This window comes from Capricornis sumatraensis, chromosome 9, assembly GCF_032405125.1.
Source record: "Capricornis sumatraensis isolate serow.1 chromosome 9, serow.2, whole genome shotgun sequence".
Lineage (NCBI taxonomy): Eukaryota > Metazoa > Chordata > Mammalia > Artiodactyla > Bovidae > Capricornis > Capricornis sumatraensis.
The window spans coordinates 105,693,840-105,718,843 of NC_091077.1; the positions used below are offsets into that span (position 1 = coordinate 105,693,840).

General features: G+C 44.7%; 1 protein-coding gene across 2 annotated transcripts in view; it reads right to left on the minus strand.

Moving 5' to 3' along the window:
• Window positions 1-25,004, minus strand: part of EFNA5 (ephrin A5) — a 285,979-nt gene that overhangs the window by 173,674 nt on the left and 87,301 nt on the right. Inside the window, exon 1 of one of the 2 annotated variants that reach the window (XR_011145392.1) lies at window positions 22,714-22,840. The exons of the other annotated variant lie outside the window; for it this stretch is intronic. The gene's annotated coding sequence lies outside the window, so the exon portion shown is untranslated. Of the gene's footprint in view, window positions 1-22,713; window positions 22,841-25,004 lie in introns of those variants that run through there. 2 annotated transcript variants of the gene reach the window in all.

Below are 25,004 nucleotides of genomic sequence, written 5' to 3' on the forward strand. Positions count from 1 at the left end.
TGCTGACAGTAACAGTTCATTTACTGAGGCATTTTATTTTTTTCTCCTGTAAAATATTTCAAGGCTAACAAATTACAAAAGGGAGAAATTAATTACTCTAGAATATAAACAGATGTATATTAAAAGCACGCACCTCATTTGTATTAGAAAGAAAAATAATTAAAGCTTTGAGTACCTTTTTAAGAATCTTCCCATTTTGATGTCCCAGTTGAATCTTGTACCCAAAATAAAGGAAGCAGTACTGATTTTTCTATGTCACTGACATGGGAACAATGAATATTTGCATAATACATGTAAGATCCTAATAAAACAAAACCATACCAATGGTAAGTAATTGTGAGCTTTCTCTGTTTATCCTCATAGAAACATGAAGTGAAAGAGAGGGAAACAATGATAATCATTTCCGAAAAACAGGGTGGTGGGAAGCAACGAACTTGATAGGCAAAGAAAAAAAAATATCAATGATGAGCAAAGAGTCCTGGGTTTAATCCTTTGATTCTACCCACTGATTATGGTGTATCAACTACTGGGAGAGGCATTTTAATGCCAACAACCTTATGAACTAGGCACACTCTGCAAGCGGGAACACTGAGTCTCAGAAAGCTCTGTGTTGTTAGCAGGATCAGTGGGCTGCCATGTGTCAGAGCCCAGATCCACACACGCTCTGCACACCTTTTAGAGGCACTCACTACCAGATTCCACAACATCAGCTCCTGACAGCCGGGAGGCCTCAGGGTCACCATGCTGTCTGCCGAGCAGCTGTGCGTGAGCAGCTGCCTTATTTCTGAGCAACTGAGAGACGTTCGGCTCAGTCTGGAGCTGGGGCAGGGTCATCCTTCTGGAACCTGGGTCCTCCCTGGCTTCCCCACCTCCCGCTCAGCTCAGGATCCTGGGTCTCACGCCCCCTGCAGGGTCAGATGTAGAGAGTAAAGCAGCTTAGAACATGACAAGTCTTGGCAAAACTCTTGGCTTCTGAGTCCACACACCAGTTGACAGATGACTGGAATTCACAACTCAGGTTACTGGACAGGCAACTTTCTTATCTTGCTCTGGAGCACCTTCAGAAACGAGCTAACCAGAGACACACTGCCCATTAATCTGTTTGGTCAGTGTGCAGCTTTCTAATCCTATTTGTGCAGTTACCCAGGTTCAAGGTTTTCCTCTTGCTTTGGTGTCTGTTATTATGTTTATTTTGCGTATTAAAGCGGAAAGGGAGATGTTCCTGTGCTTTTTTGACATATTTAGATTTAGCATTGTTTTATTCTACAATTGAGACTTAGAGTCATTAATTTGAACTCCCACCCGTTTATGTCTCATCTAGTGCCTGAAACTGAATGCTAAAGATTCCACCATCAAAAGTAAATGCTGACCACAACATGAGTTTAATTAACCTGGGACAGAAGAAAGGAATGCTAAGAATGGCTACGAGCTTCAGGTTAGATGCAAGATACACACATTCTTCCGTAATGGGCGGGTACCCGGCTCATCTGATTTGACTACAGCTTGTCATTCAATCTCCAGCTAAACATGATGGAAAGGAATTTCTTGACAGGATACCAATGAGTGCGAAGCTCCATTCCAAGGATATCGAGTACAAATAGCATTCTAGAACTTTCTCGTCTTCCATCCAGGAGGCTGAGGAGGATAGGTCCCTTTGGGGTACCAGGTGAAACACCTGGCCCCTCTGAAGTATCACTATACAGCTCACCGGTGGATCCTCGCCTGTGAGACCCAGGCCTTCCTGAAAACTGGACGACTTAGTCTATGCTGCTGGACACACCTATGCTTCGCCTTCCCGGGTACCTTGAAGCCCCTCTAGAACATCCCCCTCCTGAACCCCTACACCACTTGCCACCTATTTTGGGGAGGTCAACCCAACAGTGCCCCTTTGCCTCAGGTATATCATAAACTGCCCTTTTCGTGGCTAAACATCAGGTCTCTACCAAGGCCGTCCACACTCCTCCAGTGTCTAATCTTCCTCGGTTCCTCCCACACCAACTGGTAACAAGGAGAACTGAGTTCAGTCGGTAATTCCTGTGTGCAGGCAACTGTGTGACCTCTCAGGTGTACAGCTTCTTTCTTAATCGTCACAAGAGTGCTGTTAGATTTTACCAAAAAAAATAAATAAATAATAATAATAATAACCCAAGTTGTTTGGTGACAGAGGGCAAGTAAAAATTCCCATTTTTTATCCCTCAACCTGGAACGCTTTCCTGGCCCACAATAGTTTTCTTAAATAAATGTCTCAAATCCCATTGGTCTGCAGCAAGAAGTTATCTGAACCAAGGTCCTCATAAAGCCAGTTCGTCATTCCACTTCACACTGCACTAAAGAAAAGCCACAGAAAGACATTTTTGATCAAAATGTTGATCTTATTCAGATCCCTTCAGCACATTTCATCTGTGCTAAAGTATCTGCTATGTGGGAGACTGTTCCTATCAAGGATGGAGCACTTGGGAAGAAATCAAATGAACTGCTTGAGCCCAAAGCCCACGGCTCCTGTCCCCCAGCCCCCTGCTGTGGCTGCCTACATGTCTCCTCTATTACTCTCAGCACACCCGGGACTTTATGTCCCTCTGGATGATTATTTCTTTCATGCCCACCTGCTCACCAAATTGTAAGTTCCATCGGGAGAGGAGCCTGTCTGTTGCCCTTACACTCTGGCTGCAGTCTCTGGCACAGGGTCTGTAGGTGGCGTGTGCGCAGTCGTGGCTCACTCTGTGTGGCCCCATGGACGGCAGCCCACCAGGCTCCTCTGCCCATAGGATTCTCCAGGCAAGAACACTGGAGTGGGCTGCCATGCCCTCCTCCAGGGGATCTCCCCGACCCAGGGGCTGAACCCCTGTCTCCCGCATTGGCAGGTGGGTTCCTTACCACTAGCGCCGCCTGGAAAGCCCTCTGCGTGTGGTGGGTACCCAGTAAGTAAATATCTGTCAGATAAGAGGGCGTGAGAGAGGGAAGGATCAAGGTCAGGTGGAAGGCATCTGAGCATGAATGAGGACCAAGCGCTACCTCAGCATTAGGCAGCTGGCTGAGAGCTGACAGGGATTCGGCCTCTGTGATGCCGGGAGCTATGTGGTAAAGGTTATTTCTGCTTCCTCATTTCTAAATAACGATATTTGTCAACTGACATACACAGGAATAAACGAAGTCCAGGTGAGTGGCGGGGTTCTCCTCCACCCTCCCACGACTCCTCTGGGGGCACTATGGGTCTCCTCTAGACAATGGGAAGTTTTTAAAAAGCCCCTTTGTATTACCTATAAGAAATATTTTGCTAATTAAGTAAAATGATAAATGACCTTTCTCAGAGTTCCTTTAAAGACAAAGGAGTTTTTATATTCAGCTTGGGTACTATTGTGTATGTTGAGAAATGTGTTCACTTTTTGCGTAACTGAAATATTTGGCCTCATATAGAAATGATGTGAATAACAAGGCAGCCCAGCACAGTGTTTCACAGGCATAGCTTCATAATCCAAGAGACGCGGGTTCAAGCAACTTAACTGAAATGTTGGGTAAGATAAAGCAAGAACGAAATCGCAATCTGATGACAGTGCCTACTCGACAGAGTTAGTCAAAGGATTAAGTGATCAAACATGAAAAGTTTAGAACAGCGCCTGGTGCATGGCAAATATAAATGCTTACGATTATTATTTGCAACAGCACAAAAGTCGGATCCCCAAAGATATTAAATGACTCCCCCAAGTTTATACTGCAGGGTCCAAAGAAAATGCTATAACTCAGGTCTCATTTACCACCTTGATTCCATCATGACACATTGTATTATGTTGTTTTAAAAAAAAAATGTAGCTTGCTTTTTTTCTTTTTCCTTTTTCTTTGAATTTTCCACTGACTGAGCATATAATTTCCTGGCTTTCAGAAAAGAGTAACTTTTAAATGCTTACTACCTGATTATATTCATTAAAGATTTCCAAATAGTCCCAAGTCTAGTGAAGTAGAAATCATACCATGATTATATTATTACAGAGTTGAGGGAAGAGAATCTATTTCTCCTCCAACGCTTCTATAAGAGTCAATATAATTTCCATTGTACTTTCCCTGCTATTTTATTATCCGCATCTTTATTAGAAGTTCAGATGTGAAGCTGCTCTAAGGACAGGAATGGAAAGAGATTTAAATTGCTCTTTGTCCATATTCCGTCCAAAGCTTCAGCAGATAAGGGCAAAGGAAGGTTAAGTCACAATAGTCCAAGGCTCTGACCTAGTTATGTCTTTGCATATTTCCTTGTCCCTTCATTAATAAGAATTAGCCCATTTAGACTCAGTTATATAACCACAAAAGCCATAGTTGTTTAAACGTATAGCTTTTCCTTAATGTAATTACTCTTTAAATGGGAAATATTTATGGAGCCAAAGAATCTGGGTGGAATCAAACAAAAGGGAACAAAAGGAAGTTAGTGTGTGTGAGGTTTTTTTTTTTTTTTTAACTTTAAGCAAAAAACTGGAAGTAGACAGGAAGAGAATTCTACAGCCAGGTGGGTGCTACAGTGACAGAAATGCAAGAAGCAATGTTCGACATAATCTGACGTTTGAAGGAACTGGCACAGAAGGAGGGTCAGTAAATCACCGGGCGAGTGAGTGGGTCACAGCGGGGCTGGAAGGCCTCTCCCAAAGCAGCTCTCCCCACTCCCCAGAGGCCTCCCACAGCACTCGTGGCCTTTGCGGCCGTGCTCAGTCCCACCTCCTGCAAAGCCCTTCCTCCCAAGCACTTCTGCTCTCTGGCAATTTATTTTCTGATCATTCACTGTGACTCTTCTTCTTAAGCCATCATTTAACTCTCTCCCTTATGGCTATTACACCAAAAAGAAAAAAAAATACATATACATTCTTGAGGATGTCTCGTTTACTTGCAACCCTCTTGACACACAGTACAGTGGTAGGTCCGTATTTATTGATGAAAGAACATGACTGAATGCATGAACTCTTTTCGGCAATAATGACATTTGGATAGTGCTCTCTCTAATGAACCCCTCAATTTGTCTCCCCCACAATTATAATTCATGACAGGATGCTAACTTTAAATTTAACTAAGACACAGTTACACATGCTTAAGTTCAGTTTGCTACACAGAGAAAGTATTAAGTAATATGCACAACCCAAAGAATATTTATATTCTCTCTGTAGGGAAATATGGTCTCAAATAGAGCTGTTTAAAGGTCACTCAATACATCTCTGGGAGGAGTCCTCCTGCACCCATCCTGATGCTAGAAGTGAAATTGCTGAAAGAAAATAGAATTGTATCACATTGCAAAGATAAATATTGAAATATATGTTGATGTTTTTAGAAGAGCAATTACCCTTTAGGGAGTTTATTTGCTTTAAAAAACACTTCTTTCTGCATGCTTTTTGCCCCCAAATCTGAGAACATGAATATACTTTGAAACAAGGACTGTGCAAATATATTGCTTTGCTTAGTATGTATTCTGAAATCGACTAAAGAAACAGACTTGCTCTGAGGATAATAAATTCACATCGGATCCTATCTCGAACTTGTTACTGTAAAAACATGTTGGTATTCTAAGAGTATTAGAGTAGTTATATAAAACTAGATACTCTATTTCCTCAAATGCTCCAATACTGCAGATGCACGCATGTTAGGCTGAAAGTTTATTTTTAAAAGATGACTTTTACATTAAAAACCTACAGAATGAATTACTTTCAACGTCAAAATTTCACATAACGCTTATCAGCTAGTACATGAAGATTTTCAATTTTTGCTTAAAATATAGTCATGGGCTATGTTATTAAAAACAAAGCTTTTCAAATAATGTAAAGTGGAGAGGAACGGGGAAAAGAAATGGTTATCTCACTCCTTAAACAAGGTAAGTAGTTAACTGGTGGAATTTCTTCTTCTGTTTAGGTAATATGTAGTACAATATTGTATTTGTAAGAAAAATATGCATTTGGTCATTCAGATGCACAAAGTCTATTTCTTATATATATATATATTTGGTCTTCTCCACGGCATCTGGCTCACACCTCTCCATGCCCCTGGATTTTACTGGGTGTCCAGAATGATACAAGATGTCTTTTGTTATGTGAATGAGGTAGTTTTTGAACACCCCTGAGGATGGGCTTCCTGGCGGCAGTAGTGGTAAAGAACCCACCCGCCAGGGCAGCAGACATGAGACCTGGGTTCGATCCCTGGGTCAGGAAGACCCCCTGGAGGAGGAAATGGCAACCCACTCCAGTGTTCTTGCCGTAGGGAGAATCCCCATGGACAGAGGAGCCTGGTGGGGTACAGTCCATGGGGTCACAAAGAGTTAGACACGACTGAAGCATCTTGGCACCCAGCCCCACCCTGAGGACGGGGGCTGGTTGCCAGTGTAGACAGCTCTGTGATTCCAGGGCAGGAGCTCTCGGGCCCACCCGCTGACTTCAGGGAGGGGCTGAAGGTTGAGCCCCACCAGAAGCCGAAGAGTCAATCAGTTCTGCCTGTGCAATGAAGCCTCCATAAAACCCTGCAGGATGGGGCTCAGAGACCCTCTGCGGGGTGACAATGGAGCTCTGGAGGACGGCACGCCTGGAGAAGCGTGGAAGCGCCGCACCCTCTCTGCGTACCTGCCTTGTGTATCGCTCCCATCTGGGTGTTCCTGGGCTCCACCTTCTTATCACAAAGCGGTGATCTGGTAAGTGAAATGTTGCTCTGAGTTCTGTGACCTGCTCCAGCAAATTAATCAAACCCAAGCAAGGGGTCAAAAGGACCTCTGATTTATAGCCAGGTAGTCAGAAGTCCAGGCAACAACCAGGACGTGTAACTGGCAGTCGGGGGGGGAGGGGGACCGGTGTCAGTCTTGTGGAACGAAGCCCTTTACCTGTGGGATCTGGGGCTTCCATTAGATTCTCTGGGAAGGGTCAGACATGGAGCTGAACTGTAGGACGTCCAGATGGTCTCTGAGAACTGTTTCTTGGTTTGGGAAACCAAGCCACTCCACATGTGAGGAGTCTAGCAACCTCCCGTAAGAGAAGGTCAGCTTGGCTCTTTATGTAAAACAAATACAGGAAAATACCCTGATCGAACATTCACTCCTTTACCAGTACCCACCTGTCCCTCCTTCCACTCAGCTACCTGACCACCTTCCACATGCTGTTTTGAAGGGGGCTCACCTCTTTGCCGCAAATGTGAGTTGAGCTTCTGATTTTTACACATTCTAGTTAGACACGTGCTGCTACCTAGATGGGCGACACGGCTGTTGGGCTTAATATCTTAAGAGATCTGTCTGATCTTTTTAGTATCAGACTTCTCCTCTGTCAGTGGGGGGCTGGCTTAGAATCGGGGTGGTCTCTTTGCCCCAGTCCAACTCTCTCCACGTAACATGGCAAGGGCAGGCCTTGTCCACGATGATGGCTGTTGCTTAGGGCCTGGCGTGAGGCACCCTGAGGCCAGGAGCCTAAAGATGAGGTGTATCAGTGTCCCTGCACACAATGCAAAAGCCTGTTCTTTACATCTGTGTCTCTTTGCATATAGGATCTGCCTTGCATATAGGATCATCGTTACCATCTTTCTAAATTCCATATATATGCGCTAATATACTGCATTGGTGTTTCTCTTTCTGGCTTACTTCACTCTCTATAATAGGCTCCCGTTTCATCCACCTCATCAGAACTGACTCAAATGTGTCCTTTTTTATGGCTGAGTAATACTCCACTGTGCATATGTACCACAGCTTCCTGATCCATTTGTCTGCCGATGGACATCTAGGCTGCTTCCACGTGCTGGCTGTTGTAAACAGTGCATCAGTGAACACCGGGGTTCACGTGTCTCTTTCGATTCTGGTTTCCTCGGTGTGTATGCCCAGCGGTGGGATTGCTGGGTCGTACGGCAGCTCTATTTGCAGTGTTTTAAGGAATCTCCACCCTGTGCTCCTTAGTGGCTGTACCGGTTTGCACTGCCACCAACAGTGTAAGAGGCCTCCCTGTTCGCCACAGCCTTGCGCAGCTGCGGCTGATTCACGCTGATGTACGGCAAAACCCACCAAAATACTGTGAAGTAATTATCCTCCAATTAAAATAAATTCATTCATTAAAAAATAAAGTAGAATTAGAGCGTCCCTGCAGGTCAGGCTCTAGGGATCCTGGTGGGGGCTCAGTTCTGTCTGGGAGAGCTGCCTCTGCATCAGGTTTCTAAAGACTGAGCTCTTTCTCCAACCAGCAGGGAATGACTGCTTTAAACACCAATGAGGATCTAGCTGTCAGTTAACTACTCCTGTGATGCACAGGTGAAGCATTAGACAGACAGGCGCTATCGGGGATATAGTTCCTGTTCATGCCTTGGGGCTCCCCAGACCACGCGTTCAGGCCAGATAACCAGACTAAGCACACCTGGGCCACCGACGCATCCTCGAACGCTGCAGCCTGCCTTACCTTGGCGGCTGAAATGCCTTCTCTGAGTTACTAGTGACCTTTAGAGGGTCATTCATTAGAAACAGCCATAAAAGGCAATTTACAAAACTCAGCGGAAACTCCGCTATCCTACTTGGTCCCACTGATATTAAGAGCCACGTGACAAACATCTCCTGGGCATGAGAAAACGGCAACTATACAAACCCTCAGGCCTCTCTCTTCTTGCAGCCACAAAGACACTGAAAACCAAATTTAACGCTGACATAGATATTCTGGAATCTTCTACAAAATCCCCCCTAAAATATTCTCACCCAAATTTCTGCCCTCTTTTATAATCTTTGTTTCAATTGACTTGGTTTAAAAAGATGTTATCTCTTTCAGCTACGGCTTCAGCCTATACTTGGAAGTGAGTGAAGATCTATATATTCTAAGACCTCAGCCAATCCTCTCTCCAGGATGAAGGCGTCTGTGACCTGAGGGCCCACATGGTGTCAGAACAAAACCCAAGGACCAAGACCATGCGGACGCCCCTGCCTCCTTCCCGCCCAGGCGGGGGTGTCCCACTACCCACGGCGGCTGTGGCCTGGCCCCTGGTGAGAACCAGCTTCCCCCCCGTCAGGAAACAGCCATGTGGACTCACCTCGGAATTTCCTTAACCACACGGGAGCTTCAGACCCCCTCTACTCAGCGAGGACTTCTCGCAGAGCTCAGCGATGTCATGTCTTGATCCCTTGACAAAATGAATGGTGTAGCAACTCATTACTGACAGGGCAAAAAATTTCGTCAGAATGTTTACAAGCTCTAATAAATTATGGATAATTTACCAAATTATACCAGTGAAACGAAGCCTGCCTTTTAGATTTTCGTTTATCTCCCTCTTTCCTCCCCCCACTTTCTGTCTCACTTTTTCTCTCCCGTCCCTGTTTCTCTTTCTCTCTCACACACACACATTTCTGCCTAAGAGTCCGGGTTGAAATAAAAACTGGAATATAGTATAATTGGTATCAGAGAAGGAAATAGCAACCCACTCCAGTATTCTTGCCTGGAGAATCCCATGGACAGAGGAGCCTGGCGGGCTACAGTCCATAGGATCACAAAGAGTCGGACACGATTGACTGACTTAGCATGCATGCGTAATTGGTATATTCTGCCCTGCCTGATGGCTTATAAAACACTGGAATGAGACTTAACGTAATGAATGGATTCTGTAGGAAGTAAATGAGCATGAATTAAAAAAAAACAAAACAAAACTATTAACATTTCCAAATCCATAGTAGACTCACCTGACCACAGTAACAACCTTTGTTGAGTACATACTGTGGGGAAGACCGACTCCTCTATCAAGAAATTTTAATCTAGTATAAGAAATTTTTTAAAAAAGAGCTTCCCTTTATTTTTTATGTTTTAGTTTGGAAAGAATATACTAGTATATGACCTTATAAAGCCGAATTATTCTTAGCATCTAGATAAATTTCTTGCGGTAATAATGGGAAATTATACTCATAATGTAATATTTATATTGGAAGAACCAGCATTAAATTACTGGGCTGACTGTTTGTGTTGTAAAATGTGAGGGGAAAGGCCTCATTTTCAGTGGATTCACAAACCGACGTGAAAGTCAGTGGGATGTGAAACTAATCGCTCTCTGGATCTACAACCGTCCAGTGATGTCATGAGATGGATGCAAACGTTTTCTTAAAGATGAACCCAACTCTGTGAAAAAAAGATTCCAACTTCTTTGGAAAAATGGGGCTTAATGAACAGTTCATCCTCTTCGATGATAAAATCTTTTAAAGATGGACCACGCTTATTTTTCTATTTTTGAACAGTTCCACAATAACACCTCAGCCCCAGCTCCCTACCTGAAGTCAAGTCTGATTTTTTCCAAACATCTCCCTCCCCTGTCCAGGGGAGGTGGACGTCACCATCTGCTCCTTCTGTCTCCCTCCTCTGGCCAAATGCCTTCTCCTCCCATTCATGGGGCACCTGCTTTCTTCTCCTTGCCCACAGTCTACCTGTATCCAAACCCTCACCCTCTTCCTTGCACTGCTGCTGCTGCTGCTGCTGCTGCTGCTGCTGCTAAGTTGCTTCAGTTGTGTCCGACTCTGTGCAACCCCATAGACGGCAGCCCACCAGGCTCCCCCGTCCCTGGGACTCTCCAGGCAAGAACACTGGAGTGGGTTGCCATTTCCTTTTCCAATGCATGAAAGTGAAAAGTGAAAGTGAAGTCGCTCAGTCGTGTCCGACTCTGCAGCAGCCTCCTAACTAAACTTGTTACGTCCAGTCTCTCCCAACAAGATGGCTCTTCCCTAAAGCACCATTCTCAAAACATCATAAGACTGCTCACAAGTCATCAGAGCTCCCAACTACATTCCTGGCACAAATGATGGCTCGGATTGCTGTCGGAGGACTTCCTTGATGGCTGCTGGGGACGTCCACCAGGCCCCAGCCAGGGTCTCCCAACTACACTGCTCCGGAGGAGAGGGGGTGAGGGGGGTGCGGGACTGGGAGGCCCATCCTGGGTAGGAGAGAGATAATTTGCAGGACATGCTTCTTCCTAGCCTTGAGCAGCTGGGTAAACCAAGGGGCCTGTATAAATTATTTTCTGGAAGATGCTCCAGGCAAAGTGGCCTGACAAATGACTCTCAAAGGCAGAACTTCTAGTCTCTGTCTTGGCTCCTAACCTCCTCCTCTCCTCAATTCTGCATTTCAAAGACTTTATACCAACCTCTGCTCACAAATTCTTCTTGACCTCCCCTATCACATAAGACTTCTTTCCCTTAAAATACAAAACGAAACAAAACCTAATACCATGTGCTATATACTTGATGGTTTCGGTTGCATCAGTTCTGCTATTACTGAATGATGGGCCTCTCTCCCATTATTAGGACAACAACCACGTTGTTACCCCAAAAGCACTGAACTCATACTGTAGCAACCCAGTGAATGTGTGTCAAATGTCACACTATTGAAGACAAGATGGTTAAAATCACAGCTGGATCCTCTCACTTGCTCTGATTAGTTTTCTGATTGGATACCTTCCATCAGGCAAGAGTTCAACGTAAGTTTCCTGAAAGTTCCAATAAGCAATGACCCCAGCACGTGGGGCCTTTCACGGTGATCCTTAGTTCCCTTCTGGTTTTCTCTAGGGTTCTTTTTCAGGTTTAGGGTTATTAACATGCTAAGGATACGTGATAATAAATGTCTAGCATTAATTTACTATCACTCACTGATTCATGAAGTTTTCAGCTGGAAGGGTGCCATAAATGTTGGTCATAAGGACAGAACATGGAAAGCTCCACCTTGCCCACTCTTAGTCACCTTCCCGAGAAACCACACAGCCCTCCGCATGCGTGCTTGGCCGGTAGTTAAATGGTAAGTGACCTTTCCAGGGATTTGGTGCCAGAAGATGGAATGCTGGAACTGTCCTGGCAGACGTGAAAACCAATAACACGCTACCCTTCCAACAGAAAGCCGCAGAGAAAGTCCACGCTGGAACTAATTGGCACCAACCAGGAAGTGTGATACAATACTCTCCATTCCACTGAAAACCTTCTGTGGTTTCAGGGTGAGGACGAAGAGAATGAAGAAAAATAAACACAATGTGAAACTGAAACCACACTAGGAACAAAAAATATGAACCAAAAGACCACAAAGTAGTATTTTTATGGGTAACTTTCAATTTTATCAAGATAGAGTCAGGAAAGGAGCACGCATCGCTATGTTATATGACTTAAATGCCGAGCTTGCATTTTGTTTTTACATTAATATTTGGACTTCTCATATTTCATTTCTGTTTATGTTTACATAAATTACGTTTATATCAAATCCAGATTTGGAGCCACTTAGAATAAATACTGGGGTAATTCTTATTAATATTTTCACAGGAATTGAACTTTTAATTTTTAATGTTTTGCTGGAAAATAATACCTGCATGTATGAATTTAACTCAATTACATTGTTAAATTGCTATAGCATGTTTTCTCATTTTCATAAGAAAACTTGCTGAAGCCAGTGTATAATTTGTATACATTTAGAAACATATTTTTTCCAACTTATGGATGCTGAATAACACTAGGTATATTCAACACAGAAAACCTCAAGGGAACTTTTCCTCTATCACATTCTTTCCTAAGTGTGAAAGGGGGGATAAATTTTCTTATAATTTAGTGGCTAAATGATTAAAGTTCTGTGTATCGCAAAATAAGGGGATGATATCAAAAAGAAGAGCAGAATCAATCAACACTCACCTCTAAGCAAGAAGAGGGAAGCAAAAAGGTTAATTTTACATGAGGCTGCATAATTTTCATGTAACTGCTGTTTCATTCAGTGTCTGAAAACACCGTTTGGGAATATCCTTTTGTCATATGTACAGAAAGGCTTTGCTATTGTTCCTCAGGAAGGCTGGCAGCTGGCCCTGCACTTTGACCTCTGACCCTGCCTCTGCAGGGGGCTCATTGATATTCCCAGAAGCTTCTCTCAATGGAAGAAGACCATTTAAAAAAAGAAAACCCCTCCTGGAGGGCTGGTGGTCCTTCCACTCCCACCCTCTCCTCCTGCCCCCCTAAGTGGTGGCATGCAGGTCCGGTCAAGCCCAACAATTCCCGGGCCTTCATAAACTCACTATTTTTCATGTATATTTGATGGGTCCTTTCCCTCTCATTCAATGCGGCTTTCACAGTCATGTTAGTGGGTGAGAGCCTTCTATTCTGAACTTACATTTGATTAATTTGTGGTATTCATGTGTCTAATTCTCTACACACAAAGGGAATGAACTAGCTTGGACTCTATCGACAAGCCATTTCTGCCAGAAAAGTTCAAACGTAAAGGGAAAGCCTGTGTCAGTGGAGATGGTTTCCAGTTTGCTAAAAGCAGCTTGGCATACTGCACCACACAACAATCCGGCTTAAAAAAAAAACAAAACTCAGCTATCATCTCCAACGCTTTTGTTAATGATATTTTGAAACACGTAAGCAAATTCCTAAATGCTGCATTCCTTGTCACGCATACGTAGATCTTTACAAGAGGGAGCGCCTGAAATCACTGCAGCTTTACAGACATCACATACATACAAAAAAAAAAAAAAAAAGACTCCTGGCTTCCTTTCAAATCCCATCAGTCAACTTTTATCAACCATAGGGGAAGCAGAAGATGATAAACACTGCCTGCAATATCGTTTGAGTTTTAAGCTTTGGGTCTTTCCCAGTTATGTTTACAAAACTGTGAATACTTTTTAGGAAAAGTATATTGATCAAATTCCGCGTTTTTACTACACAATGAATACCTCCAAATTTATTCCGAAATGCACTCCTTTATGACCCCCTTCATTATCTTTGCCAATCCTTAAAGAATAAGGATGGTCCAAAATTTTCTGTCCTCAATAACCTTCTTACTACAATTTCCCTTTTTAAGTTTTCATTTGAATTTGATAAGTTAATATTTACTTTTAAAAATCCACAAAATTCTATTCAATGACTACTTGAACTTTTACAAACTGTTGAAAGAATTTAAAGCTAGATATGAATTCTCTGAAGTCAATGGAATAAGAAAGAGTTGTCGTATGTGTAGCACAATCTTTCCTGTGTCCTTTAATAAGAAGCAGGACTCCGGTCAGGCCATGATGTCACTGATATCCTGTACAAAAAAAGTCCCCTCGGACCAAATTCCACTTCCTTTCTGTATTGCCAAAGATGAAATAAATCTTCAAAATGCAGGGGAGAAAAAAAAATGTATATGAGTTCTTCAAGAATAAATGACTGAGCCTGCAGGGAATAATATTAAAAAAAAAAAAAAAAAAAAACCCAGCCTGGTTTCCACTTTTGCTGATTTACTCCCATGACCTTGGGCTTCCCCTCCCGCTAGAAGCAGAAAGACGTGTGCACATGTGTGTGATACACTCATGCCCTGGTAGCTGGACCAGTCATCTGTCTACTCTGAAGGGAAGAGAATCCCATGTCAGGTAAATGGAGACAAAGCTCTCTCCCCACACCTGCTCTGGGCTGGGCTGCCTGAAAGGACACACAGGCTCCCAAGGTAGGACAAAGGGCAGGCATTCCCCCACAGCTGGAACAGCCTTCTCTGATCTCATGAGGCTAAGAGGACCAGTGACTTTCAAACACCAACAACCGAGTTTTCTGAAAACATGGAAAGGGAAAACCTAGGCTGAGGTCTACGCAGCATCTCTACTGCACTAGGAGATTAAGGCGTGTAGCATGGGGCACTGAACTGAGTCCTGGGTGAGGCAACCTGGGGCTTGGAGTGAAGAGTGTGTCTCTAACATTTACATTCAAGTTCTATACCAACATCCATATACCCCTCTGCCTGGACACATATATACCGGTGGATCTCAATATATACATTTACCTCCCTAAGGGCAGTGAAAGGGGACGCCAGAGGAAAGAAGAAAGATAAAGATCAGGGGCACAAAGGACCATGGAGAGCCGACAAAGAGAGCTAAGAGTGGGCTGGGGAACCTGCCAGGGCACACCCAAGGCACACACCGAAGCAGGCGGGTAAAGGAAGAAATGGTTAAATGACACCCCCCACGCAGCACTATGCTGACAGAACAAGCAAAGGATAAAAACCGAGCAACGGAGGAAACCACGGGGCACCCGCCAGCTGGGGCCCCTACCACCTCCACTCAGGGACGCAAGCACCCTGCGTCCACCGCGCACCCTCAGACGCAGGGCCAGAGTGCGCTGGAGCCCCCTGGGCGAGGGCCTCCTGGACCAGGGCTCATGAGTGCGGCGCCTTCAGAACCAGGAGTGCCCCCACAAAGGAAGCCCGAGCCTGTTAGCTGGGGCACCTCTGTGGTGAGGCCAACTATTTCAAACACGAGGTCTTTATAAACTCGCTAATAGAGAGTATATCTCATGTGTAATATAAAAACACAAACCTCCGCGCTATAGAATTATTTCAAGCCCTCCATATTTTTTCACAAATCCACCTCAGTTTCCAGATGCAGCAGGAGCTCTATGATGGGAACCGGTTCTGAAAGCCCTTAGAAAGGACAACGTCAGGATAACCCAAAATGCTCTTTATAAAAATCACTAATTTCTCCTACCCTGATGTTTTCAGTTAGAGACTGAATCTTTTTCCTGAGCTTATAAGTAAACACATGCAGATATACACACAAAGTACGCAGCAGAGATGTGTGTGTACGTATGCATATACATAAAATTGAAATATGTGTATATACTTGTATGTGTGTGTGTGTGCATACATAATTACATCTATACTTAGCATACCAACTCCAAGATGGGCATAAAGACACATGGTGCTGCTCATACTAGTCAGAACTGAAGCCAGCTCTGGAGAACTTGAGCAGAACTGGGGTTTCCTAAAGAGAATGAAGTGTGTCACAAAATCTCCTACAAGATTACAAAGAGACGGACTCAAACTTAAGAACACAGTTCCTAGAGCTACCAGCCCTGGTCACACCTGGTCACTCGCCCCTGGGCTGCTGGCCTCAAGACTCCCCTGCCACTCGACCCCCAAACAGCAGACACTGGAGCCCACTGCCAATGGTGGGAGCTGCAGGGCAGGGGTCCCCCACCTCCCAGATCGAATGCCTGATGATCTGAGGGGGACCTGATGCAATAATAAAGGAAATAAGGTGCACAGGAAATGTAAAGCAGTTGAATTCCCCCGAAACCATCCCTCCCTGCCCCCCACCATCCATGGAAAAAACTGTCTTCCACCAAAAAACCCGCCTTTGGTGCCAAAAAGGTTGAGGGCCACTGCTCTAAAGGATCCATGATTCTCTGTGTCTGTCCCTCCGGATTCCAAGTTGAGGGCAAAGACATTAGACTGTTGAGTTCAAGCCACATGCCTGGGCCCAAGCTGATACCACCCCAGGGAACAAGAATCTGGCTTTGGGGGCTTTCCTACTGAAGGTGAGCCCTCGAATCTCCAATGGGAGGTGTTCCAGCCTGCCGGGAAGGGCCGTCAACATGCCAGCCACATGCACAAATGTGACAGCTCACTTGCACACTCACACACTGGGAAGCAATGACACACCACTCTTTTTTCAAGTGAAGTGGACAGTACTAAATTTATTAACAGAGAGCCTTACAGATTACCTTAAAAAAAAAGCAAAAACAAAAAAAAAAAAACAGTACCAGAGAAAATGGTCTCCTAGAAAAGAACAGTGCACCATTAAATTCCTCTCCCTAGGCCAAGCATCTTACTAATTTTTATAATATATACTAAGTTTGAATTCAAACATCAGAAAGACCTCTGACAGAAGAAAACAAAGGACAGAATGATCTGGATTTTGGGTCTAACCCCAGGGACTTGACATAGCATAACCAAGGCCTCCTTAAAAGCAAGCTGTGTCTGTCCAACACCAAACTCTGAGCAGAGGGCTACCTCCTAATGGTGAAAGAAACTGTTTCCACATTTGGAGAGGCAAGACCCATAAAGGAAGGGCTTTTAATTTCTAGTAATTACCTTGGTACCTTAAAGTCGGTAATTACGCAGAGAACCATGCCCTGAGCCGGCCTTCATTTTGTTCCAAACCCAGTGCGTGTAATTAGCCTTGATTAATATCCCACATTTCACATCAACAGAAACAGTGAATCCAAATGGTTCCCCACATTCTGCTGCCCCAGGAAACCTGGCTGTTCGAAGTCTGTGTCTTTATCAAGGGAACATGCTGAGCAAATGGGATCAAATGAAGCCTTGGCACCCACCTTGGTCTAACTATTCAGAGGGAAGCAGCAATGCCTTTCGTGTAACCATCTTAATCCCTTGTATCAACTAATTAATACACAGAGAAAGCTTTTACTTGCATGTGAGCAATTATAGCAAGTTCCTGGTCGGTGTCCAAATGCATTCACAATATAATTCATGGACAATGAGGCTCTGGGAAGGACAGCATCTAAAGATGACTTTTAAAAAGCAAAAGGGATTGGGGGGGGCGGTGCAGAAATGAAACAATTTTGTTAACAGTAGGAAGAGAGGACAAATAATAAATATCCGCATCTCCAAAAGTGTTTTTAATTTCAGAACTCTATTTTGCACATGCCTTGCTTAAACAGGTCCATTTATGTGGACAAAGAAAGACCCAACAGACAGCAGACAGCTTTGATTCTGTGTCCTTACACAGCTGAAAATCCAAGGAGTTTCTTTACAAGGGGCTTGAAAACAACGAAAACGGAGGCTGTTAACTCACTGCTGCTGCTGCTGCTGCTAAGTCGCTTCAGTCGTGTCCGACTCTGTGCGACCCCATAGACGGCAGCCCGCCAGGCTCCCCCGTCCCTGGGACTCTCCAGGCAAGAGCACTGGCATCTGCTAAAAGTAAACCCAACTATAGACTTAGTGAGCGCAGACTTCTGAAAGCCAACGAAGATGTGAGTTCGGTGATTTCCATTCCTCCCTGGGGGGCAGGTACCTGTTGCACAGGCCCTTTTTTTTTTTTACCCCTCTTTTTCAATATAAGAGACTGCAGCTGCAGCTGCCTGAGAACAGACCCAAGAACTGGGAGCACGGGGTGGCAGTGTTTGGGGAGCTGGGGTGGAATTCGGGGGAGAGACTCCACAAAGGGCACCCCATGTGGCAGCACCTGTTGTGGGGCATCTCTCAGCCCGGGATACGGCGTGACCCACGTGATTCGACGTGACCCACGTGGTCCAACGTGTCCCATGTGATCAGACGTGACCCACGTCATCAACCGAGCGGCTGAGGCGTTCAAGGGCAGGCTCTTGAGTCGTGAAGCAGCGAGTTGGGGCCACGGGCCCCGGGTGCGCCCGCGAACTCTCCCCATGGAGGTGGCTCGCTGTCCGGCGGAAGGCTGACCCAGCACAGACCGGCCCATCCGACAAGCACACTGAGTCCAGGTTTCAAGAGACAGAACCCCTCCTCACGTCACCCCTCCCACCCGACGGCGCCGAAGCTGCTTCCGAAGTGCCCAGAGCCGTCGTCTTTTTTTTCTTCTCTCCCTTAAAAAGCACAGTGCTGGACAGACGGGCGTGGGCTCCGTGAATTAAACCCCGTCCTGAGGGCCACCCTGGGAAGCAGACGGCATCCTCCCGGCTAAGCGGCTAAAGACCGGGCCGGCAGCAGCCCGTGGCGTTTCGTGCCTCAGTCTCCCCACCGTCCCGCCGCCCACCCAGCGGCAGGGACCGGAGGGCGGTCGCCCCTGTGGGAGGAAACAACGCTGGGCCCCGCGTTGCGACACAGGCGTCCCCTTTGCCGCAGACGCTGCTTTACGGCCGGGCCGTGGGAAACCGCAGAGCGCGCGGGGAGCGCGCGGGCCTCCTCCCGGCGGGAGACGGTGCCCTCCGACCCGACCTGAGGTACCCGCGACAGGAGCGGGCACCAGCCTCCCGTCTCTACAGGGAGAGGGGCCCGGACGGCGGCTGTGGCGAAGCGGAGCCGACAGAAACTCAGGACAGCCGTGTACACAGCACGGCCGTTCAGGTGTGAGCCTGGGCCTCAGAGGGGTCGGCTCCGGAGCCGGCACGGACTGCAGCGGGTAGACGAGAGCCGGCTCGGAGCGGCGCGGGCCCGGGGAGACCGGCTCCCACCTGGCAAGGGCGCCCCCTGCGGGCCGCGGCGCCGAACTGCGCCTCTCGGTCCGGCCCCGCGCAGCCCGCGGGCCCCGGGGGCGACGCGCGCTGGCAGGCCGGGCCCAGGGCAAGCGCCCAGAGTGGCTCCAAGGCCCTCTCGGGGCGCGGCCACCGCCCAGCGCCGCTGTCCCTCCGTCCAGCCGCGACTCCCTGCGGCCAGATACACTCCAAGCTGGCGGAAAAGGATGGTTTCCACCCTGATGGCTGTCCTGCCTGTGAGGAGTTGAGAAAAATCGGGGAGAAGACAGGGACACAAAAGGGGGTCCCGCTCTAAAAAGATCCTTCAGTCACTCACACATACAGGGCTTGATCCTTGGAGGAAACCCTGACTGCCCTTTTAAAGGCGGGAGTTTATGATGACATTCTTAATAATTTATAATCCCAAGCACAGAACACTGCAGCAGTGGATTAAGACGCAAACCTTAGAGCAGAGCTTAGTGCCAAGAAAACTCACAACTAAAATTAAGTTTTTGCATGCCCACTGTTTCTCTCGTACATGATGCTGCTCTACACAGATATAGTCAGGCCTTCCCAGTTTTCAAATCCTTTTCACCCAATTTTTTTTTTTTTTTCATTTCTTTCCCTGCTGGGCTCTTACAAAACCATCCTGATGTTTTGTAATATCAGCCCAGTGTCTGTTCCAGTGATTCCCTTCAGCATCGCAACATTCAGTGTCTTTGGCAAAAAATCCCATGTAACGCCGGCTTGCGTGTCAAAGCACACTCCCACCATCGTCAACTGGGAACGCTTACTTAAGGAAAACTGCCAAGACGTTCAGCTAGGCTCCATCCGCTCCGACAACCAAAGAGAAACCTATCTGTGAAGGCCGGGCGGGTCTCTCCCCTACTGGCGCAAATGTCACACTCGTGTTATCTTCAGCTCGCCTCATCTGCCCAGAATCCCAGGGAGAAGCCAAGTTCAGCCTGAACTGGTGAACTCCCTGGGACCTCAATCTCGTGTCTGTTCCCAGCTCTCCACTTCAAACACGGGGGAGAGAGAAGGCAAGGCATCTAGGCGTGAGCAGAGAAATACAATGGGCAAAGCAAACTGCTTCATCTCCTTTGGGTCATCTGGTCTGGTGTTCATTTTCTGGTTTACATATGAAATCAGGGGGTAAGAAGTGCCAGTGGAATACAGGCCCCAACGACAAATGCTCTCATCTGAGAATTTAAGAAGAATTTCTAAAAGCTGGCAATCTCCGTGCTTGTTCTTTATTTAATCATCTCTGCTGAAAATTTTAGTTTTCATTTCTTCAACAAGCAAAAGACTCTCCAGGTAAAAGGGGGGTTTGAAGGTATTCTTTTATTTATTCGTTCAATGAACACTTATTGAATGTTAGGCCCTTCTTTTTGCCAAAAGATCCTACGTGGCCAATCCATGATACAACAGTGGCTTTTATTCACCACTTCTTTTAGCTTGTACTACACACGTCTATCCCTGGGAATAACATGATTATTTGGGCTTCCATGCTGTGGTTTAGAGTTCAACCTTTACCTATCAAAAGGTCTGAAATTGAGTGTGTGGGTCTATTTTTATTTATAAGAGAGGAGAGCAGGACATTTTTAGAATGAGCAAAATCAATTGGTATCAGTTTGGGGAATAAGCTTCTGTGCTGAATAGAGTTGTCGAGACATTCACAATCTGTTTGGCCCTGTGTCCACAGGAGGCTAAAGGTTTTCATAATCAAAAAGTAAGGGATTTATTCTTTGCCACTCCAATAGCAGGTACCACATAAGATTTGAGGTGATTTTTAGCTGTTCTGTTATATCCTAAAGCACAAAAATGCACATCTATATTTATAGTCACATGCACATGTGCACAAAATAGTCCATAAGAAAAACAGAATCTCAAGCTCACTGTTGCTTTATTTCAAGTGTGGCATAAGCATAATAGCTATCGACTGCCCTTCTTATTTGTGAGTTTAAGACACAGGCAACTGTTCAATAGATCAGGTGGAAAAGAGTTGCTCAGAAGAACTGAGGATTTTTACATATGGTTAGATGGTAAGCAACATGTAAGTATGAGGAACAGTCCTTCAGGAACCGAAACCTCTTATCCTTTTTTTAGACAGTGTCTTTCTCTCGTATTGCAACAACACGATGGCCTCTCTTGCAGGGGGGAAAAAAAATCAATAAGCTCTGACTGATACCAAACCCCTTTAGATTAAGCTCAATATGCCATTAATATGAAAAGAATTTGACAGTTTACATAAGGGATGTGACCTGGTGCCAACAACCTCTGGCTTCTCCATTCTCCAGATGGTAGCAGATTAGTAGGCAGCCTTTATTCTCATAAGAAGATTTTTTTCCCCCCATGGAAAAACTATAAAGGCCAATTCTGTTCCAAACTTCAAGTCTCCTTCACAAATGTCTACTCAATTCTGGGCCTTAACTAATGCCTATTAAAAGAAGCCCTTGGGCTTGAAGCTGTGGAAGGGGGGGAGAAAAAAAAGACTAAGGCAAACTTAACTCTAATGCCTGCCTTTAAAAGGTCTATTGACAGAAGCAGTGGGGAGAGTCTGAACTAATGTTAACTTAAAGAAAAAGGCTGCTGAGATTCAATTGTGGATGTGAATGCTTGCTTGAGTTTGATCTTGACGGGCTTAAGATAAGGGAGATAAAAACCTAAGCCTACTTACATATTAAAAAATGCAGTTGTGCTAAATTCACTACATACCACTGTTCTCGATGTGATTTATGCCCATCATCACCAAAGCCGTTGAAGGACATCCCTGACTAATAACGGTAAAAAGCCACAGCAGAGGGCACTAGCTCTGCTTGGCTAATGCTAACATGAAAAATCATTTCCTGACAACACACAATGTTCTTTCACATCAATTCTTCAAATGTAACAAAGAGGAAAAATGCAATTTTTTAATTTGGTCTTGTTCTGGAGGTATAAATATAACAAGTGGTTAATTAAAAAGATTCTAGATGTTTTTTTTAAAAAAGTCCTTAATCTGTAAGAAATTCTTCCCTCAGTGGACAGGAAGAGTTCTTTGAATGATCAGGAAAAGTATATTTTAAACAGACTGACCATAGTAAAAATTTTAAGGCCATTCAGCTGCACTAACAATTCAGAAAGCTAACTGGACACCTCCCAAAATACCTGGCTTGTTTGGTGGTCACCTGAACACATACAATTTTTTTTTTGAAGGGAAAAACTTTTCTCTAGGACACTTTTAAACACAGGAAGGCTTCTTTTTATGCTTGTTGGTTCATATAATGTTGGAGTTTTTTAATGTAATTTTAAATATTTCTATTAATATTTTTACAAATTGGTAAAAATACAATCAGTTTTGCCTGGATTTTTTTTAAAGCAAGTTTGTCATGATCTCTGAGATCCTGACCACTCTTAAAAAAAAAAAATCTGTGGTAGACTACTATGCAAAGTGAAAATAAGTTGTACAGCACACAGTCCCTACCCTCAAGGACTTCATAGCTCACTAGGAAAATTAGAGCAAAGAATGAAAAGCTTTAATGAAAGTTCAAAATAATAGGAAAGAAGTGATCAACAGAAAAAGACACAGGGTTTAGGATTCCACCTGGTTAGCATGACCTACTTTCATCAGTTTCCAAAATCATTTATTTAAGAAGAACATCAGCATTTGCTCATACCAAATATGCTTAGCATTCCCCAGAAATAAGTTTTCATGGAAATCTTGACGACAATAAAAACAGAAAGGCAGGATTTATTTAAATTCTTTTCTGTGAACTGCCTATTTCCTTAAAGAGGAAGTAATAGGCAAAGAGTTAAAAAAAAAAAATGTGCTCAACACTCACCCAACGATATCTGCTCAAAATGATGACGGCCCAGAACTGTTCTCCAAAGGCATTGGCCTGGTACAACAGGCAAGCTATTTTTTCAGTGGACGTTTTCTAGTCCTCTGTCCTTACCACGGTGTTCTAACGATGTCCGTTTCCACGGTCAGTATCATAATCGTCTGTACTGAGAAAAGTTACATCCAGCAAAAGAACTATCCCCCAATCCAATAACAGACCATCCCAGCAATCCGATAACAAGTTTAGGAAACGGCTTAAGGAAATGAGCTAATAACTTGACTGCACACAAGCAGATTCTCTCTGATTGCCGCAAAGAATGCTATTAGGAGGGACTGTGTTCAAGTGATCATTTTTCCAGCCTGTTACAGAAAGGTTATCTGCAGCTTTATTCATAAAATCAATTTTGAATCATGCCAAATACTAAAGAATTACATTAAACATGTATCGTCAGAAACTATGCTGACATTTTGTTTGGGAAAATATCTGAATCAGTCTAAGACAACCAATCACACATTTACCCCTGAAAATAAAGGGGGATATATGACTTTATCACTTACTCAGTTTACCTAGCAAGTTGGAGTAGACTCAGGTGAGAGGAAAGCACCACAATGGTTGTTCATAAAGGCTCTCATAAAGCTATTAGCCTCAAAATTCTTCAGTTCATGAAGATGAGGGAACATGATCAGAGAAGCTTACTGTTATTTAATTATAGACATCTTCAAGCTCCTTCCTTTAAAATCTCATGAGAACTGTTTAGACTATACCATGCTAAAATGTGATGAAACCCTTTCTCTAATCCACAAGCTGATAGTCAAATCCTTGCCCACACAAAGTCCCCTCACCCCGCAGGTTAACATTCCAGGGTTATCTCCCATCCAAGACATAAAAATCTGTTTCAACCTGCCTGCCTATGTAAGCTTCAGTCAGAGATTTTCACCTGAATAGTAAGCATATATATTTACCCGGTTCAAAAAGACCTAGTGGCCAACTGCACCAGTGTTTTCACTCTTGGCTGGCAGCAGATTGGACTGTGAAATGTAAATCAGAATACCTTTCACCTGCAAAATGACTAACATAAATGCCAATACAGATTTTCTCAGGCCCTGGGGGAGTCTGCAGAGGCCTTCTGGCCACCTGGCCACTCTGAAACAGGTCGATTGTGAATGGAAAACTCCAACCTTGCTTGAGAATGGAGCCTGGGAAAATGGGAAATCTGCCATTTCCAGATGAAGCCAGTTTTTTTTTCTGCTGGGCTGTTGGGTCTATGAACAACATTTTGTGGTTCCTATGAAATCTAAATATCAGATATTACTACAGGCCTAAAGAAGACGAGCTATGTGCCCTTGTCAGAATCAGAAAACCCAGGGAAGGTTTAGAGATAAGGGTGAGACCCAAAGGGCACCCTGGAATGGGGAAATTTTAGGTTGCCCCACTCCAGCAGGATTACCTCCAACACCCACTTATCTGAGATGGAATTAGACCAAATGTCAGGAGGAAAGAATGAACTGGCTTACCCCTTCGTGTATGGGGAAGAGCTAGTCTTAGTATTTTGCTGACATTTTAAGTATAAAAGGGTCTTATTGTAAACTCCAGACCCCCAGAAGGGCTGCTTCTAGTGAACTCTGAAAGGAGAGATTAGTTGAGGGAGCCTCAGCATCGGATTCCACCCTTCAATCACGTTAGACACAGAGCTTTAGCCACTTTCTTGCTTAAAGTCATGCATGTGGTCAAAAGTTTAATTATATCACCGGCTGCATCAGCAAGCATATTGTCTGCCATCCACAGGAGGGATAAAACCTTTCTGGAGCAGTTCAGACCCCAGTTCAGACATCGCCGTGGACAGCTTCCTGGAATCTTGGGTTATGCCTGACACTTGGTATTTTTTCCCTTAACTGATCAAAGAACATTGCCTGGATCCTGATCAGATTATACAAGGTTTTTCTCAAATTTTAAAACTTCCGAGAGGGCATAAGGGCCTCACCAAAATGGCTGAGTTTTTAATGGATTGGGGGCTAAACACAATCATGTTGGCACCTCTGACATAACCCGCTGGTTCTTTGCCAGCCACTCATTTATTATTCAGTCAATAAGAATGTATTAAATGCTGAGGTGTTGAGAGGATGCAAGTAGGGCTTTCCTGGAGAAGTTTGTGATCTAAGCCAGCCCAGCACCAAGCCATTAAACTAGTAATGAGTCAATCAAACTGGTTAGGCGTGTGGCCTGGGCCCAGATCCATGAAGTCTGAAGTGACCCGCGTTTCACTCTGAAAGCTGAGAAATGCTGATTATAGT